We start from the raw sequence: 15,958 nt of genomic DNA on the forward strand, positions 1-15,958 counted from the left end.
GAGTCCAGACATCAGAGTAGAGTCCAGTCCAGACATCAGAGTAGAGTCCAGTCCAGACATCAGAGTAGAGTCCAGTCCAGACATCAGAGTAGAGTCCAGACATCAGAGTAGAGTCCAGTCCAGACATCAGAGTAGAGTCCAGACATCAGAGTAGAGAGTCCAGACATCAGAGTAGAGTCCAGTCATCAGAGTAGAGTCCAGTCCAGACATCAGAGTAGAGTAGAGTCCAGACATCAGAGTAGAGTCCAGTCCAGACATCAGAGTAGAGTCCAGACATCAGAGTAGAGTCCAGACATCAGTAGAGTAGAGTCCAGACATCAGAGTAGAGTCCAGACATCAGAGTAGAGTCCAGTCCAGACATCAGAGTAGAGTCCAGTCCAGACATCAGAGTAGAGTCCAGACATCAGAGTAGAGTCAGTCCAGACATCAGAGTAGAGTCCAGACATCAGAGTAGAGTCCAGTCCAGACATCAGAGTAGAGTCCAGTCCAGACATCAGAGTAGAGTCCAGACATCAGAGTAGAGTCCAGACATCAGAGTAGAGTCCAGTCCAGACATCAGAGTAGAGTCCAGACAGATCAGAGTAGAGTCCAGACATCAGAGTAGAGTCCAGACATCAGAGTAGAGTCCAGTCCAGACATCAGAGTAGAGTCCAGACATCAGAGTAGTCCAGTCCAGACATCAGAGTAGAGTCCAGTCCAGACATCAGAGTAGAGTCCAGACATCAGAGTAGAGTCCAGTCCAGACATCAGAGTAGAGTCCAGTCCAGACATCAGAGTAGAGTCCAGTCCAGACATCAGAGTAGAGTCCAGTCCAGACATCAGAGTAGAGTCCAGTCCAGACATCAGAGTAGAGTCCAGTCCAGACATCATCAGAGTCCAGTCCAGACATCAGAGTAGAGTCCAGACATCAGACAGTCAGACATCAGAGTAGAGTCCAGACATCAGAGTAGAGTACAGTCCAGACATCAGAGTAGAGTCCAGACATCAGAGTAGAGTCAGTCCAGACATCAGAGTAGAGTCCAGTCCAGACATCAGAGTAGAGTCCAGTCCAGACATCAGAGTAGAGTCCAGTCATCAGTCCAGACATCAGAGTAGAGTCCAGACATCAGAGACATCAGAGTCCAGTCCAGACATCAGAGTAGAGTACAGTCCAGACATCAGAGTAGAGTCCAGACATCAGAGTAGAGACAGTCCAGACATCAGAGTAGAGTCCAGACATCAGAGTAGAGTCCAGACATCAGAGTAGAGTCCAGACATCAGAGTAGAGTCCAGACATCAGAGTAGAGTCCAGACATCAGAGTAGAGTCCAGTCCAGACATCATACAGTCCAGACATCAGAGTAGAGTCCAGACATCAGAGTACAGTCCAGACATCAGAGTAGAGTCCAGACATCAGAGTAGAGTCCAGTCCAGACATCAGAGTAGAGAGTCCAGACATCAGAGTAGAGTCCAGTCCAGACATCAGTAGAGTCCAGTCCAGACATCAGAGTAGAGTCCAGTCCAGACATCAGAGTAGAGTCCAGTCCAGACATCAGAGTAGAGTACAGTCCAGACATCAGAGTAGAGTCCAGTCCAGACATCAGAGTAGAGTCCAGACATCAGTACAGTCCAGACATCAGAGTACAGTCCAGACATCAGAGTACAGTCCAGACATCAGAGTAGAGTCCAGTCCAGACATCAGAGTCCAGTCCAGACATCAGAGTAGAGTCCAGTCCAGACATCAGAGTAGAGTCCAGTCCAGACATCAGAGTAGAGTCCCAGACATCAGAGTAGAGTCCAGTCCAGACATCAGAGTAGAGTCCAGTCCAGACATCAGAGTAGAGTCCAGACATCAGAGTAGAGTCCAGTCCAGACATCAGAGTAGAGTCCAGACATCAGAGTAGAGTCCAGACATCAGAGTAGAGTCCAGACATCAGAGTACAGACATCAGAGTCAGAGTAGAGTCCAGACATCAGAGTAGAGTCCAGTCCAGACATCAGAGTAGAGTCCAGTCCAGACATCAGAGTAGAGTCCAGTCCAGACATCAGAGTAGAGAGTCCAGACATCAGAGTAGAGTCCAGACATCAGAGTAGAGTCCAGACATCCAGTCCAGACATCAGAGTAGAGTCCAGACCAGAGTAGAGTCCAGACATCAGAGTAGAGTCCAGTCCAGACATCAGAGTAGAGTCCAGTCCAGACATCATCAGAGTCCAGTCCAGACATCAGAGAGTCCAGACATCAGAGTAGAGTCCAGACATCAGAGTCCAGTCCAGACATCAGAGTAGAGTCCAGACATCAGAGTAGAGTCCAGTCCAGACATCAGAGTAGAGTCCAGACATCAGAGTAGAGTCCAGACATCAGAGTAGAGTCCAGACATCAGAGTAGAGTCCAGTCCAGACATCAGAGTAGAGTCCAGTCCAGACATCATCAGTCCAGACATCAGAGTACAGTCCAGACATCAGAGTAGAGTCCAGTCCAGACATCAGAGTAGAGTCCAGACATCAGTAGAGTCCAGACATCAGAGTAGAGTCCAGACATCAGAGTAGAGTACAGTCCAGACATCAGAGTAGAGAGTCCAGACATCAGAGTAGAGTCCAGACATCAGAGTAGAGTCCAGACATCAGAGTAGAGTCCAGACATCAGAGTAGAGTCCAGACATCAGAGTAGAGTAGAGTCCAGACATCAGTCCAGTCCAGACATCAGAGTAGAGTCCAGACATCAGAGTAGAGTCCAGTCCAGACATCAGAGTAGAGTCCAGTCCAGACATCAGAGTAGAGTCCAGACATCAGAGTAGAGTCCAGACATCAGAGTAGAGTACAGTCCAGACATCAGAGTAGAGTCCAGTCCAGACATCAGAGTAGAGAGTCCAGACATCAGAGTAGAGTAGAGTCCAGACATCAGAGTAGAGTCCAGTCCAGACATCAGAGTCAGAGTACAGTCCAGACATCAGAGTAGAGTCCAGACATCAGAGTAGAGTCCAGACATCAGAGTAGAGTCCAGTCCAGACATCAGAGTACAGTCCAGACATCAGAGTAGAGTCCAGTCCAGACATCAGATCAGAGTCCAGTCCAGACATCAGAGTAGAGTCCAGTCCAGACATCAGAGTAGAGTCCAGTCCAGACATCAGAGTAGAGTCCAGTCCAGACATCAGAGTAGAGTCCAGACATCAGAGTAGAGTCCAGTCCAGACATCAGAGTAGAGTAGAGTCCAGACATCAGAGTAGAGTAGAGTCCAGACATCAGAGTCCAGACATCAGAGTAGAGAGTCCAGTCCAGACATCAGAGTAGAGTCCAGTCCAGACATCAGAGTAGAGTCCAGTCCAGACATCAGAGTAGAGTCCAGACATCAGAGTAGAGTCCAGTCCAGACATCAGAGTAGAGTCCAGACATCAGAGTCCAGTCCAGACATCATCAGTCCAGACATCAGAGTAGAGTCCAGTCCAGACATCAGAGTAGAGTCCAGAGTAGAGTCCAGACATCAGAGTAGAGTCCAGACATCAGAGTAGAGTCCAGACATCAGTAGAGTCCAGACATAGAGTCCAGTCCAGACATCAGAGTAGAGTCCAGACATCCAGTCCAGACATCAGAGTAGAGTCCAGACATCAGACATCAGAGTAGAGTCCAGACATCAGAGTAGAGTCCAGTCCAGACATCAGAGTAGAGTCCAGTACATCAGAGTCAGAGTACAGTCCAGACATCAGAGTCCAGTCCAGACATCAGAGTAGAGTAGAGTCCAGACATCAGAGTAGTCCAGTCCAGACATCAGAGTAGAGTACAGTCCAGACATCAGAGTAGAGTCCAGTCATCAGAGTAGAGTCCAGTCCAGACATCAGAGTAGAGTCCAGACATCAGAGTAGAGTCCAGTCCAGACATCAGTAGAGTCCAGACATCAGAGTAGAGTCCAGACATCAGAGTAGAGTCCAGACATCAGAGTAGAGTAGAGTCCAGACATCAGAGTAGAGTCCAGACATCAGAGAGAGTCCAGACATCAGAGTAGAGTCCAGACATCAGAGTAGAGTCCAGTCCAGACATCAGAGTATCAGTCCAGACATCAGAGTAGAGTCCAGACATCAGAGTAGAGAGTCCAGACATCAGAGTCCAGACATCAGAGTAGAGTCCAGTCCAGACATCAGAGTACAGTCCAGACATCAGAGTACAGTCCAGACATCAGAGTAGAGTCCAGTCCAGACATCAGAGTACAGTCCAGACATCAGAGTACAGTCCAGACATCAGAGTACAGTCCAGACATCAGAGTAGAGTCCAGACATCAGAGTCCAGTCCACATCAGAGAGTCCAGACATCAGAGTAGAGTCCAGACATCAGAGTAGAGTCCAGTCCAGACATCAGAGTAGAGTCCAGTCCAGACATCAGAGTAGAGTCCAGACATCAGAGTCAGTCATCAGTCCAGTCCAGACATCAGAGTAGAGTCCAGACATCAGTCCAGACATCAGAGAGAGTCCAGACATCAGAGTAGAGAGTCCAGACATCAGAGAGTCCAGACATCAGTCCAGACATCAGAGTAGAGTCCAGACATCAGAGTAGAGTCCAGTCCAGACATCAGAGTAGAGTCCAGTCCAGACATCAGAGTAGAGTCCAGTCCAGACATCAGAGTAGAGTCCAGTCCAGACATCAGAGTAGAGTCCAGTCCAGACATCAGAGTAGAGTCCAGACATCAGAGTAGAGTCCAGACATCAGAGTAGAGTCCAGACATCAGAGTAGAGTCCAGACATCAGAGTAGAGTCCAGACATCAGAGTAGAGTCCAGACATCAGAGTAGAGTCCAGTCCAGACATCAGAGTAGAGTACAGTCCAGACATCAGAGTAGAGTCCAGACATCAGAGTAGAGTCCAGACATCAGAGTAGAGTCCAGACATCAGAGTAGAGTCCAGTCCAGACATCAGAGTAGAGTCCAGTCCAGACATCAGAGTAGAGTCCAGTCCAGACATCAGAGTAGAGTCCAGTCCAGACATCAGAGTAGAGTCCAGTCCAGACATCAGAGTAGAGTCCAGTCCAGACATCAGAGTAGAGTCCAGTCCAGACATCAGAGTAGAGTCCAGTCCAGACATCAGAGTAGAGTCCAGACATCAGAGTAGTCCAGTCCAGACATCAGAGTAGAGTCCAGTCCAGACATCAGAGTAGAGTAGAGTCCAGACATCAGAGTAGAGTCCAGTCCAGACATCAGAGTAGAGTCCAGTCCAGACATCAGAGTAGAGTCCAGTCCAGACATCAGAGTAGAGTCCAGTCCAGACATCAGAGTAGAGTCCAGACATCAGTAGAGTCCAGTCCAGACATCAGAGTAGAGTCCAGTCCACATCAGAGTAGAGTCCAGACATCAGAGTAGAGTCCAGACATCAGAGTAGAGTAGAGTCCAGACATCAGAGTCCAGTCCAGACATCAGTCCAGACATCAGAGTAGAGTCCAGTCCAGACATCAGAGTAGAGAGTCCAGACATCAGAGTAGAGTCCAGTCCAGACATCAGAGTAGAGTCCAGACATCAGAGTAGAGTCCAGTCCAGACATCAGAGTAGAGTCCAGTCCAGACATCAGAGTAGAGTCCAGTCCAGACATCAGAGTAGAGTCCAGTCCAGACATCAGAGTAGAGTCCAGACATCAGAGTAGAGTCCAGTCCAGACATCAGAGTAGAGTCCAGACATCAGAGTAGAGTACAGTCCAGACATCAGAGTAGAGTCCAGTCCAGACATCAGAGTAGAGTCCAGTCCAGACATCAGAGTAGAGTCCAGTCCAGACATCAGAGTAGAGTCCAGTCCAGTAGAGTCAGTCCAGACATCAGAGTACAGTCCAGACATCAGAGTAGAGTCCAGTCCAGACATCAGAGTAGAGTCCAGTCCAGACATCAGAGTAGAGTCCAGTCCAGACATCAGAGTAGAGTCCAGTCCAGACATCAGAGTAGAGTCCAGTCCAGACATCAGAGTAGAGTCCAGTCCAGACATCAGAGTAGAGTCCAGTCCAGACATCAGAGTAGAGTCCAGACATCAGAGTAGAGTACAGTCCAGACATCAGAGTAGAGTCCAGTCCAGACATCAGAGTAGAGTAGTCCAGACATCAGAGTAGAGTAGTCCAGACATCAGAGTAGAGTAGTCCAGACATCAGAGTAGAGTAGTCCAGACATCAGAGTAGAGTAGTCCAGACATCAGAGTAGAGTAGTCCAGACATCAGAGTAGAGTAGTCCAGACATCAGAGTAGAGTAGTCCAGACATCAGAGTAGAGTAGTCCAGACATCAGAGTAGAGTCCAGTCCAGACATCAGAGTAGAGTCCAGTCCAGACATCAGAGTAGAGTCATCAGAGTAGAGTACAGACATCAGAGTAGAGTCCAGTCCAGACATCAGAGTAGAGTCCAGACATCAGAGTAGAGTCCAGTCCAGACATCAGAGTAGAGTCCAGTCCAGACATCAAAGTAGAGTCCAGTCCAGACATCAGAGTAGAGTCCAGACATCAGAGTAGAGTACAGTCCAGACATCAGAGTAGAGTCCAGTCCAGACATCAGTAGAGTCCAGACATCAGTCCAGTCATCAGAGTAGAGTCCAGTCCAGACATCAGAGTAGAGTCCAGTCCAGACATCAGAGTAGAGTCCAGTCCAGACATCAGAGTAGAGTCCAGTCCAGACATCAGAGTAGAGTCCAGTCCAGACATCAGAGTAGAGTCCCATCAGACATCAGAGTAGAGTCCAGACATCAGAGAGTCCAGACATCAGAGTAGAGTCCAGTCCAGACATCAGAGTAGAGTCCAGTCCAGACATCAGAGTAGAGTCCAGTCCAGACATCAGAGTAGAGTCCAGACATCAGAGTAGAGTCCAGTCCAGACATCAGAGTAGAGTCCAGTCCAGACATCAGAGTAGAGTCCAGACATCAGAGTAGAGTCCAGACATCAGAGTAGAGAGTCCAGACATCAGAGTAGAGTCCAGTCCAGACATCAGAGTAGAGTACAGTCCAGACATCAGAGTAGTACAGTCCAGACATCAGAGTAGTCCAGTCCAGACATCAGAGTACAGTCCAGACATCAGAGTAGAGTCCAGACATCAGAGTAGAGTCCAGTCCAGACATCAGAGTAGAGTCCAGTCCAGACATCAGAGTAGAGTCCAGTCCAGACATCAGAGTAGAGTCCAGACATCAGAGTAGAGTCCAGTCCAGACATCAGAGTAGAGTCCAGTCCAGACATCAGAGTAGAGTCCAGTCCAGACATCAGAGTAGAGTCCAGACATCAGAGTAGAGACATCAGAGTAGAGTCCAGACATCAGAGTAGAGTCCAGACATCAGTACAGTCCAGACATCAGAGTACAGTCCAGACATCAGAGTACAGTCCAGACATCAGAGTACAGTCCAGACATCAGTCCAGACATCAGAGTAGAGTCCAGACATCAGAGTAGAGTCCAGACATCAGAGTAGAGTCCAGACATCAGAGTAGAGTCCAGACATCAGAGTAGAGTCCAGTCCAGACATCAGAGTAGAGTCCAGACATCAGAGTAGAGTCCAGACATCAGAGTAGAGTCCAGACATCAGAGTCCAGTCCAGACATCAGAGTAGAGTCCAGTCCAGACATCAGTCCAGTCCAGACATCAGAGTAGAGTCCAGTCCAGACATCAGAGTAGAGTCCAGTCCAGACATCAGAGTAGAGTCCAGTCCAGACATCAGAGTAGAGTCCAGTCCAGACATCAGAGTAGAGTCCAGTCCAGACATCAGAGTAGAGTCCAGTCCAGACATCAGAGTAGAGTCCAGACATCAGAGTAGAGTCCAGACATCAGAGTAGAGTACAGTCCAGACATCAGAGTAGAGTACAGTCCAGACATCAGAGTAGAGTCCAGTCCAGACATCAGAGTAGAGTCCAGTCCAGACATCAGAGTAGAGTCCAGTCCAGACATCAGAGTAGAGTCCGAGTCCAGACATCAGAGTAGAGTCCAGTCCAGACATCAGAGTAGAGTCCAGTCCAGACATCAGAGTAGAGTCCAGTCCAGACATCAGAGTAGAGTCCAGTCCAGACATCAGAGTAGAGTACAGTCCAGACATCAGTAGAGTCCAGACATCAGAGTCCAGACATCAGAGTAGAGTCCAGACATCAGAGTAGAGTCCAGACATCAGAGTAGAGTCCAGACATCAGAGTAGAGTCCAGACATCAGAGTAGAGTCCAGTCCAGACATCAGAGTAGAGTCCAGTCCAGACATCAGAGTAGAGTACAGTCCAGACATCAGAGTAGAGTACAGTCCAGACATCAGAGTAGAGTCCAGACATCAGAGTAGAGTCCAGACATCAGAGTACAGTCCAGACATCAGAGTACAGTCCAGACATCAGAGTCCAGTCCAGACATCAGAGTAGAGTCCAGTCCAGACATCAGAGTAGAGTCCAGTCCAGACATCAGAGTAGAGTCCAGTCCAGACATCAGAGTAGAGTCCAGACATCAGAGTAGAGTCCAGACATCAGAGTAGAGTCCAGTCCAGACATCAGAGTAGAGTCCAGTCCAGACATCAGAGTAGAGTCCAGACATCAGAGTAGAGTCCACACATCAGAGTAGAGTCCACACATCAGAGTAGAGAGTCCAGACATCAGAGTAGAGTACAGTCCAGACATCAGAGTAGAGTCCAGTCCAGACATCAGAGTAGAGTCCAGTCCAGTCATCAGAGTACAGTCCAGACATCAGAGTAGAGTACAGTCATCAGACATCAGAGTAGAGTCCAGACATCAGAGTCCAGTCCAGACATCAGAGTAGAGTCCAGACATCAGAGTAGAGTAGAGCACAGTCCAGACATCAGAGTAGAGCACAGTCCAGACATCAGAGTAGAGTCCAGACATCAGAGTAGAGTCCAGACATCAGAGTAGAGTCCAGACATCAGAGTACAGTCCAGACATCAGAGTAGAGTAGAGTCCAGACATCAGAGTAGAGTCCAGAGTCCAGACATCAGAGTAGAGTCCAGACATCAGAGTAGAGTCCAGTCCAGACATCAGAGTAGAGTCCAGTCCAGACATCAGAGTAGAGTCCAGTCCAGACATCAGAGTAGAGTACAGTCCAGACATCAGAGTACAGCACAGTACAGTCATCAGAGTACAGTCCAGACATCAGAGTAGAGTACAGTCATCAGAGTAGAGTCCAGTCCAGACATCAGAGTCCACACATCAGAGTACAGTCCAGACATCAGAGTAGAGTCCAGACATCAGATCAGAGTCCAGTCCAGACATCAGAGTAGAGTACAGTCCAGACATCAGAGTAGAGTACAGTCCAGACATCAGAGTGGTCCCAGCATCAGTTGGTAGACATCAGCCAGGTAGAGTCCAGACCACATCGTAGAATGTAGCACACATGACAGTCCAGCGTCAGCATCAGAGTAGAGTCCAGTCCAGACATCAGAGTAGAGTCCAGTCCAGACATCAGAGTAGAGTCCAGTCCAGACATCAGAGTAGAGTCCAGTCCAGACATCAGAGTAGAGTCCAGTCCAGACATCAGAGTAGAGTCCAGTCCAGACATCAGAGTAGAGTACAGTCCAGACATCAGAGTAGAGTCCAGTCCAGACATCAGAGTAGAGTCCAGACATCAGAGTAGAGTCCAGTCCAGACATCAGAGTAGAGTCCAGTCCAGACATCAGAGTAGAGTAGAGTACAGACATCAGAGTCCAGTCCAGACATCAGAGTAGAGTCCAGTCCAGACATCAGAGTAGAGTAGAGTCCAGACATCAGAGTAGAGTCCAGTCCAGACATCAGAGTAGAGTCCAGTCCAGACATCAGTAGAGTCCAGTCCAGACATCAGAGTAGAGTCCAGTCCAGACATCAGAGTAGAGTCCAGTCCAGACATCAGAGTACAGTCCAGACATCAGAGTAGAGTACAGTCCAGACATCAGAGTAGAGTCCAGACATCAGAGTAGAGTCCAGTCCAGACATCAGAGTAGAGTCCAGACATCAGAGTAGAGTAGAGCACAGTCCAGACATCAGAGTAGAGCACAGTCCAGACATCAGAGTAGAGTCCAGACATCAGAGTAGAGTCCAGACATCAGAGTAGAGTCCAGACATCGAGTAGAGCACAGTCCAGACATCAGAGTAGAGTAGAGTCCAGACATCAGAGTAGAGAGTCCAGACATCAGAGTAGAGTACAGTCCAGACATCAGAGTAGAGTCCAGTCCAGACATCAGAGTAGAGTCCAGTCCAGACATCAGAGTAGAGTCCAGTCCAGACATCAGAGTAGAGTCCAGTCCAGACATCAGAGTAGAGTCCAGTCCAGACATCAGAGTAGAGTCCAGTCCAGACATCAGAGTAGAGTCCAGTCCAGACATCAGAGTAGAGTCCAGTCCAGACATCAGAGTAGAGTCCAGTCCAGACATCAGAGTACAGTCCAGACATCCAGTCATCAGAGTAGAGTAGAGTCCAGACATCAGAGTAGAGTCCAGTCCAGACATCAGAGTAGAGTCCAGACATCAGAGTAGAGTAGAGTCCAGACATCAGAGTAGAGTCCAGACATCAGAGTAGAGTCCAGACATCAGAGTAGAGTCCAGACATCAGAGTAGAGTACAGTCCAGACATCAGAGTAGAGTAGAGTCCAGACATCAGAGTAGAGTACAGTACAGACATCAGAGTAGAGTACAGTCCAGACATCAGAGTAGAGTACAGTACAGACATCAGAGTAGAGTACAGTACAGACATCAGAGTAGAGTACAGTACAGACATCAGAGTACAGTACAGACATCAGAGTACAGTACAGACATCAGAGTAGAGTTCAGTACAGACATCAGAGTAGAGTACAGTACAGACATCAGAGTACAGTACAGACATCAGAGTAGAGTTCAGTCATCAGACTAGAGTAGAGTCCAGACATCAGAGTAGAGTCCAGTCCAGACATCAGAGTAGAGTCCAGTCCAGACATCAGAGTAGAGTAGAGCACAGTCCAGACATCAGAGTAGAGTCCAGACATCAGAGTAGAGTCCAGACATCAGAGTAGAGTCCAGACATCAGAGTAGAGTCCAGACATCCGAGTAGAGCACAGTCCAGACATCAGAGTAGAGTAGAGTAGAGTCCAGACATCAGAGTAGAGTAGAGTCCAGACATCAGAGTAGAGTCCAGACATCAGAGTAGAGTCCAGTCCAGACATCAGAGTAGAGTCCAGTCCAGACATCAGAGTAGAGTCCAGTCCAGACATCAGAGTAGAGTACAGTCCAGACATCAGAGTAGAGTACAGCACAGTACAGTCCAGTCCAGACATCAGAGTAGAGTCCAGACATCAGAGTAGAGTCCAGTCCAGACATCAGAGTAGAGTCCACACATCAGAGTACAGTCCAGACATCAGAGTAGAGTCCAGACATCAGAGTAGAGTCCAGTCCAGACATCAGAGTAGAGTACAGTCCAGACATCAGAGTAGAGTACAGTCCAGACATCAGAGTAGAGTCCTCCAGAGCATCAGTAGAGTCCAGTCCAGACATCAGACCATCCCATAGTAGAGTATGCACACATGACTGTAAGTCCAGACACATCAGAGTAGAGTCCAGTCCAGACATCAGAGTAGAGTCCAGTCCAGACATCAGAGTAGAGTCCAGTCCAGACATCAGAGTAGAGTCCAGTCCAGACATCAGAGTAGAGTCCAGTCCAGTCATCAGAGTAGAGTCCAGTCCAGACATCAGAGTAGAGTCCAGTCCAGACATCAGAGTAGAGTACAGTCCAGACATCAGAGTAGAGTCCAGTCCAGACATCAGAGTAGAGTAGAGTCCAGACATCAGAGTAGAGTCCAGTCCAGACATCAGAGTAGAGTCCAGTCCAGACATCAGAGTAGAGTCCAGTCCAGACATCAGAGTAGAGTCCAGTCCAGACATCAGAGTAGAGTCCAGTCCAGACATCAGAGTAGAGTCCAGTCCAGACATCAGAGTAGAGTCCAGTCCAGACATCAGAGTACAGTCCAGACATCAGAGTAGAGTTCAGTCATCAGACTAGAGTAGAGTCCAGACATCAGAGTAGAGTCCAGTCCAGACATCAGAGTAGAGTCCAGTCCAGACATCAGAGTAGAGTAGAGCACAGTCCAGACATCAGAGTAGAGTCCAGACATCAGAGTAGAGTCCAGACATCAGAGTAGAGTCCAGACATCAGAGTAGAGTCCAGACATCAGAGTAGAGTCCAGACATCAGAGTAGAGTACAGTCCAGACATCAGAGTAGAGTACAGTCCAGACATCAGAGTAGAGTCCAGTCCAGACATCAGAGTAGAGTCCAGTCCAGACATCAGAGTAGAGTACAGTCCAGACATCAGAGTAGAGTCCAGTCCAGACATCAGAGTAGAGTCCAGTCCAGACATCAGAGTAGAGTCCAGTCCAGACATCAGAGTAGAGTCCAGTCCAGACATCAGAGTAGAGTCCAGTCCAGACATCAGAGAGTAGAGTCCAGACATCAGAGTAGAGTACAGTCATCAGACTAGAGTAGAGTCCAGACATCAGAGTAGAGTCCAGTCCAGACATCAGAGTAGAGTCCAGTCCAGACATCAGAGTAGAGTCCAGTCCAGTCATCAGAGTAGAGTCCAGTCCAGACATCAGAGTAGAGTACAGTCATCCAGACATCATCAGAGTAGAGTAGAGTCCAGACATCAGAGTAGAGTCCAGTCCAGACATCAGAGTAGAGTCCAGACATCAGACATCAGAGTAGAGCACAGTCCAGACATCAGAGTAGAGCACAGTCCAGACATCAGAGTAGAGTCCAGACATCAGAGTAGAGTCCAGACATCAGAGTAGAGCACAGTCCAGACATCAGAGTAGAGTAGAGTCCAGACATCAGAGTAGAGTCCAGTCCAGACATCAGAGTAGAGTACAGTCCAGACATCAGAGTAGAGTACAGTCCAGACATCAGAGTAGAGTCCAGTCCAGACATCAGAGTAGAGTACAGTCCAGACATCAGAGTAGAGTACAGTCCAGACATCAGAGTAGAGTACAGTCCAGACATCAGAGTAGAGTCCAGTCCAGTCATCAGAGTACAGTCCAGACATCAGAGTAGAGTACAGTCATCAGACTAGAGTAGAGTCCAGACATCAGAGTAGAGTCCAGTCCAGACATCAGAGTAGAGTCCAGACATCAGAGTAGAGTAGAGCACAGTCCAGACATCGAGTAGAGCACAGTCCAGACATCAGAGTAGAGTACAGTCCAGACATCAGAGTAGAGTCCAGTCCAGACATCAGAGTAGAGTCCAGTCCAGACATCAGAGTAGAGTAGAGTACAGACATCAGAGTAGAGTAGAGTACAGACATCAGAGTCCAGTCCAGACATCAGAGTAGAGTCCAGTCCAGACATCAGAGTAGAGTCCAGTCCAGACATCAGAGTAGAGTCCAGTCCAGACATCAGAGTAGAGTCCAGTCCAGACATCAGAGTAGAGTCCAGACATCAGAGTAGAGTCACCAGACATCAGAGTAGAGTCCAGACATCAGAGTAGAGTCCAGTCCAGACATCAGAGTAGAGTCCAGTCCAGACATCAGAGTAGAGTCCAGTCCAGACATCAGAGTAGAGTCCAGTCCAGACATCAGAGTAGAGTACAGTCATCAGAGTAGAGTACAGTCATCAGACTAGAGTAGAGTCCAGACATCAGAGTAGAGTCCAGTCCAGACATCAGAGTAGAGTCCAGACATCAGAGTAGAGTAGAGCACAGTCCAGACATCAGAGTAGAGTCCAGACATCAGAGTAGAGTCCAGACATCAGAGTAGAGTCCAGACATCAGAGTAGAGTAGAGTCCAGACATCAGAGTAGAGTAGAGTCCAGACATCAGAGTAGAGTAGAGTCCAGACATCAGAGTAGAGTAGAGTCCAGACATCAGAGTAGAGTAGAGTCCAGACATCAGAGTAGAGTAGAGTCCAGACATCAGAGTAGAGTAGAGTCCAGACATCAGAGTAGAGTAGAGTCCAGACATCAGAGTAGAGTAGAGTCCAGACATCAGAGTAGAGTAGAGTCCAGACATCAGAGTACAGTCCAGACATCAGAGTAGAGTACAGACATCAGAGTAGAGTAGAGTCCAGACATCAGAGTAGAGTCCAGTCCAGACATCAGAGTAGAGTCCAGACATCAGAGTAGAGTCCAGAGACATCAGTCCAGACATCAGACATCAGAGTACAGTCCAGACATCAGAGTAGAGTCCAGACATCAGAGTAGAGTCCAGACATCAGAGTAGAGTCCAGACATCAGAGTAGAGTCCAGACATCAGAGTAGAGTCCAGACATCAGAGTAGAGACCAGACATCAGAGTAGAGACCAGACATCAGAGTAGAGACCAGACATCAGAGTAGAGTCCAGACATCAGAGTAGAGTACAATACAGTCATCAGAGTAGAGTCCAGACATCAGAGTAGAGTCCAGACATCAGAGTAGAGTACAATACATTCATCAGGATTTCCCAAACGTTTTTACTTCATGGCCCACCAATTGAGGTGTGTTATCGTGACCCAACGTAAGGGTTGAGTGTGAATAAGAAAAAAAACATATCGGCAGCAGAGAGAAAATTTAGCAGTTTTAAAGCTAAATCCTGTGACCCAGCTGGACCCACAAGTGGGTCCCAACCCCCAGTTTGGGAAGCACTGTAGTAGAGTAGTGTTACGGGCCCTCCCTGCTCTGTCTACTGGGTTTTGCTGTGCTTACTTCCTGCAGCAGATTGGTGGGCGGAGTAGGAGAGGTGGGCGGAGCTGGGAGGGTCGTCATGGCTGATGGGGTACACCTGTGACAGCTCAGCTGTGGCATAAAGCCACCGTTTCCCCATTCAGCAAGAGATTCCTCTCTCCACGCAGACCTTTGGTCGTTTCCCCATTCAGCAAGAGATTCCTCTCTCCAAGCAGACCTTTGGTCGTTTCCCCATTCAGCAAGAGATTCCTCTCTCCATGCAGACCTTTGGTCGTTTCCCCATTCAGCAAGAGATTCCTCTCTCCATGCAGACCTTTGGTCGTTTCCCCATTCAGCAAGAGATTCCTCTCTCCATTCAGACCTTTGGTCGTTTCCCCATTCAGCAAGAGATTCCTCTCTCCACGCAGACCTTTGGTCGTTTCCCCATTCAGCAAGAGATTCCTCTCTCCATGCAGACCTTTGGTCGTTTCCCCATTCAGCAAGAGATTCCTCTCTCCATGCAGACCTTTGGTCGTTTCTCCATTCAGCAAGAGATTCCTCTCTCCATGCAGACCTTTGGTCGTTTCTCCATTCAGCTAGAGATTCCTCTCTCCACGCAGACCTTTGGTCGTTTCCCCATTCAGCTAGAGATTCCTCTCTCCACGCAGACCTTTGGTCGTTTCTCCATTCAGCAAGAGATTCCTCTCTCCACGCAGACCTTTGGTCGTTTCTCCATTCAGCAAGAGATTCCTCTCTCCACGCAGACCTTTGGTCGTTTCCCCATTCAGCTAGAGATTCCTCTCTCCACGCAGACCTTTGGTCGTTTCTCCATTCAGCAAGAGATTCCTCTCTCCACGCAGACCTTTGGTCGTTTCTCCATTCAGCAAGAGATTCCTCTCTACACGCAGACCTTTGGTCGTTTCTCCATTCAGCAAGAGATTCCTCTCTCCACGCAGACCTTTGGTCGTTTCCCCATTCAGCAAGAGATTCCTCTCTCCATGCAGACCTTTGGTCGTTTCCCCATTCAGCAAGAGATTCCTCTCTCCATGCAGACCTTTGGTCGTTTCCCCATTCAGCAAGAGATTCCTCTCTCCATGCAGACCTTTGGTCGTTTCCCCATTCAGCAAGAGATTCCTCTCTCCATGCAGACCTTTGGTCGTTTCCCCATTCAGCAAGAGATTCCTCTCTCCATGCAGACCTTTGGTCGTTTCCCCATTCAGCAAGAGATTCCTCTCTCCATGCAGACCTTTGGTCGTTTCCCCATTCAGCAAGAGATTCCTTTGGTCGTTTCGATGTGGTTTTGGCAGTTGACACCTAATTTACTGACCGTCATGCCTCATCTGATTATAGTTGAGTGTTTATTAATATTATAATATATTATATTATTTATTTATGAAATAAATTAATTTTGTATTCCTTCATTCAGTGTGTGGTTTCCCAT

The 15,958-nt window shown here is 48.2% G+C and overlaps 1 protein-coding gene across 1 annotated transcript in view; it reads right to left on the reverse strand.

Moving 5' to 3' along the window:
- The window catches only part of LOC127920089 (anoctamin-1-like), a 71,284-nt gene that overhangs the window by 39,416 nt on the left and 15,910 nt on the right, over positions 1-15,958 (reverse strand). The gene's annotated exons all lie outside the window — the stretch shown is intronic.

This window comes from Oncorhynchus keta, unplaced genomic scaffold, assembly GCF_023373465.1.
Source record: "Oncorhynchus keta strain PuntledgeMale-10-30-2019 unplaced genomic scaffold, Oket_V2 Un_contig_1830_pilon_pilon, whole genome shotgun sequence".
Taxonomy (NCBI): Eukaryota; Metazoa; Chordata; class Actinopteri; order Salmoniformes; family Salmonidae; genus Oncorhynchus; species Oncorhynchus keta.